Source organism: Vigna umbellata, chromosome 6, assembly GCF_029865625.1.
Source record: "Vigna umbellata cultivar VRB3 chromosome 6, Vumbellata_1.0, whole genome shotgun sequence".
Classification (NCBI taxonomy): domain Eukaryota; kingdom Viridiplantae; phylum Streptophyta; class Magnoliopsida; order Fabales; family Fabaceae; genus Vigna; species Vigna umbellata.
Window position 1 is genome coordinate 8,203,281 of NC_142170.1, and position 4,813 is coordinate 8,208,093.

Consider the following 4,813-nt stretch of genomic DNA (forward strand, 5'->3'; position numbering starts at 1 on the left):
TATGGCTCACAGGAAAATTCATTTCATGTTTTATTCCTTTTTTTTCTTCAGTAAGTCATTATAGAAAGATTTATCCAATCATATTCATAAAAAAATCTAAGTAAAACAAAAAAAACAAAATATATCTCTATTTTGTATATAACATTATAAATATCAGAAATTACACAGAAACTAAATATAAAATTACGACCGTGTGGAATGATAAACAGTTTCCATACTCCTTTTTTCCACGTTCTTTTGGAATCTTCATTTTTTTTCAAAAAGCATTACTTGAATTCATACTTAGAAGAACGCATGTAGCAATAAAGACTTCAACTTATAACTTGTATCATTTTCTATATGCTACTTTAACTATTATTTATATCTTATTTTCTAATCACTTTAAAATTATATATTAATAAAATAATAATGTTATACTTATACCATTTTTAGTTGTTTATCGTGACTGTTTTTTTTGAATTTTTACTTTAATCAATCCATGCACTATTTATATTATTTATTATATGAATTTTAGCCTTAAACTTTAAGACAATTTAACGATTAAACTGGATAATATAATAAAAGTATAGTAAATGCACTTTAGTATATTTTAATTATACTTTACTTCAAAATTAATGGTATACAGAATGTTATGAAATTATAGATCTATAAATAAATACTTTAAGAGTTTAAAATTGAGCTATAAATGTATCGAAATATTTTATCAATAAAAATAATTAATTTTTTATATTAAAATATCATATAGATATGTCTATTTATAATATTTCACATTTATAGATCACTTTGTCAATATATTTTTCAAAGGCACGTACTTTAATACATTAACCGAACAACTTTCGGCTATTTGTTATGAAATTATATTTTTAAATGGTTATTAGTTTCAAACATAACAACTTTACTTAAAGTAATAGATTTGAAAATATAAATTAAAAGATGTTATAAAAATTTATAATTATTTTTATCGAAAATATATCTGTTTGATCTAGATAAATTAGTCTATCAGAATATGTGTGAGTTTTTATCTCTCACAAATTGAAAAATCTACCTACGATAACTCTGATACCAAATCGTAAAAAATATTTTGTGAGTAAGAAAATAAAAAATAAACCTTGGATAAGTGTACTACCTATTCTAACATATAGGTTTTCATAGATATGAGAACATAGAGAATAATAATATAGATTCAAAATATAACAACATATTAACTCATATAATAACTTAATTATGTTTACATTATTATAAATATATTTTTTTTTTCTAATTTTAGGAGTGTTAATATTTTTATAAAGATTTTACACTTGAATTTTATAAGACTTATTTTATTTTTATTAAAATATTTTGACTTATAAATAATATTTTGGATCGAGTATTAAAACTATATTAATCTAATAACATTATTTATTAAACTCTGAAAATTTAAGTTTGCTATGAAATTAAGAAATAATAGATTTTTTAATCAAATCTTATGACGCTAAACACACTGAAAAAGAATATATATATATATATATATATATATATATATATATATATATATATATATATATATATATATATATATTTGATTCCTTTAAACAAATGCTAATGAGTATTAATAGGACATTAGCTATTAAAAGCAAATTTTCATATTAAATTATTAACTAATAATCTTGGGTCAGTCTTTAGCATTTGCCCACAAATTTAAAATAAAAGTGCCACGATTCGCAAGATAAACAAACTCTTATTTCTAGAATTAAATACAAATGAAAAACCTAACACATCGTTTAAATTACGTAAGTCGTCATTAAAGTGGTGTTCAAAAACTTCAATTGTACATTGCTCCACAAACAAATTTTTTCCACCATGTGTATATCGCCCAATCCCAACACCATCTTTATATCTCATCTTCCTCACCTTCAACACCACAAATTGTGAAATACTTTATATGTAATCTTTTTAGTCCACATAAATTAAATATATACTAAAAACAATCAATTTATAATATATAAATAAATATAAATTTTATTTTAAAAACTATCTTATAAGATTATGAATGTTAATGAAATAATTAAGGATCGAAGATGGTTAAAAGTGAATTTTAAATTAAACTCAATTTCACAAAATCAATTTATAGAATAAGATTTAAATTTACTTATAAATTATGAATTCGTCTTATTTTTAATATATAAGATATTTTTAACCAGAGTAATGATAAATTGAAATTTAGAAGGACTAAAAAAATATTGAAAAAAAGGGAGGAGGAAAAGTTGGGCGCCGTCCAAATGAATAGGTGGAGAGAATGCAAAAGTGACATAATGTAGAACGTCAGAGAGAACAGGGTGACCAAATACCACGTACGCCGCGTGACTTAGAAATGCTACGTTGACGTAACCACTAATGACTCTTTCAAATTCTTGATGTCGTATTAAATGTTCCACACCCTCTTCCTCTCCAACAACCTTCAACATTAACCATCCAACGCAATGCATCAAGCGATTCCCTTCAGATCATGGCGCCCTCTCCACAACCCCACCACCCATTTCACCCCACTCCCATTAATTACACATTCCCACAACGATGCTCATAACAACACTGTTACCACTCATCACGATCCTTCTAAATCACCCAAACACGAACCCATGCTGCTCAACATGGTCTGGGAGAATGCCGTTACGGTGGTTGGGAGAAGAGGCTGCTGCATGAGCCACGTCGTCAACCGTTTGCTTCTTAGTCTCGGTGTTAACCCTGCGGTTTATGAGGTCGAGGAGAACGACGAAGCCATTGTCGCCACTCAATTGGAAGCTACGGTTCGGACTGAAGGGGTGGCACCGCAGGGGAAGCTGCAGTTTCCTGCGGTTTTCATCGGTGGAAAGTTGTTTGGAGGCTTGGATAGAATCGTGTCCACTCATATTTCTGGTGAATTGGTTCCTATTCTCAAACAAGCTGGGGCTTTGTGGCTATGATATCGCTTTCTTATTCTTCACTACAATATCATTTTTCTTTTTTTTTTCTTCACCCTGTTTCATTGTTACTCTTCTTCTTTGTAGTTTTCCTGAAAGATGATTCAGAATAATCACTTTCTTGAGCCTTAGATTTTAGCTGTGCTATTTTGATAATATGCATGAATTCTAATCAAAACATTAAATGGGAAATTTCTACTCTGAGTTGAGCTGTTAAAGCTTTCTCTTTTATTTATTTATTTGCACAACAAATAATCCGACACATTATCTTTGGTTTACACTTGTTTAGGAAAGACTTTAAAAAACGTTATGTTCGTTGAAGAGCAATTCTTAGGTCTACGCAAATTAAACTATGATCTTCACACACATTTAGTAAAATTTCCACAAATCATCATTGTTTTGGATATGTGGTTGATGTCAACAGTCTAAGGTGTTATGTAGTCCAAAATTTCAATGTTGTCCAGAAGTCTGATTGTTGTATCAAATTGTTCGTTCAAACCGTTCATTGGCAATAACCTATCTTCTTACCTCAGGTTTATTTATAAATTTTGTGATGAAGTTTTTACTAAAATTGACATAATTATAGTCCAAGTGTAAATATCTATCTTTAAGTTTATCAGTTCTAAGATTAATCTTTGAAACAATATGTAACGAAGAGATTGATTCATGACCATCCAGTCTGCATCACAACTAATTGGTTTAACCGAGTTTGCTGGTTGACAAGTTAGATTGTAGTATCATCCTATCCATATCTCATTAGACAGTTATACGATACAATCAACTTTACAAAATTAAATAAAATTAAAAAGATTTTTTTTATAGTTTTACACTGAACTTTTTTATTTCTTTTTCATTTTTCACGCTTGTCTTTTTATTTGTAGGTTTCATTTTGGATGCGACTAAAAATTTGAGAAATTGTTAATTTTTAAGACTAAAATTTTGAGAAGTTATTAATTTTTATAAATAACTAAAATGATAATGTTATACTTCAAACTATTTTTTTCGTGAAAGCTATCATTTTCAACCTGCATTTGATTTCTTCATATATATATATATATATATATATTTTTATATATATTATCTCTTCTATTCTCATATTTTATATCAAACCTTCACTAGAGTAAACGAAAATAAAAACTGTAACAAGGAATATATAAAAAAGTCTGAAACTTAAAATTAAAATTCATTTATTTTGTCAGATAAAGACGTCCAAAATTTCATCGATTTTATCTCTCATGAACGTATATGAATTTAGAGTATTGTGGTAGTTTATATCTTTGCCTGTTACAATAATGTGGTATTCAATGTGTTTGTGAGAGCTAGAAGGAACTGCATATACTACTTTAATCAAGAGATGTATGAATCATGAACATTGGAATTTAGAGGAAAAAACTTTGTTTTCCTTTGTTATATCACAATGACACTTGAAAAAAATACTACATGCTAAACGGTTTTCTGACCTCTAACCTTTTTTTTACTAATAACAGGTTGCTTACCTTTCTCATCAAATACATTATTGAGAGTATTGAAATATTTAGTCTTTACAAAGATTATAAATTTTAAATATTCGTTTGGAATGTTATCATATATGATATTTCATCTCTTAAATTCAATTTCAGGTCGTTGAGATAATCATTCATATATGATATGAAGTCTTATATGATTTGTTGAATTTCTTTATCTTCTTGACTCTCCAAAACTAAATTCAACTTTTAGGTTGTTGATAGTCCTTCCTATGGTGATATGAAGTAAATAATCTATGATTTGTTGAGTTTCTTTATTTTTTTTTTGACTTTCCAAAATTAGAGTATATAATAACTTCTTAATGACAAAGATACGTAAAAGAGTAGCATCATTGCCATTGGAACTAGAATTAT

At 27.2% G+C, this 4,813-nt stretch overlaps 1 pseudogene; it reads left to right on the top strand.

Moving 5' to 3' along the window:
* The first annotated feature begins 2,409 nt into the window (after positions 1–2,409).
* On the top strand, positions 2,410–3,140 carry LOC148196729 (glutaredoxin-C9 pseudogene; annotated as a pseudogene).
* Positions 3,141–4,813: the final 1,673 nt, after the last annotated feature.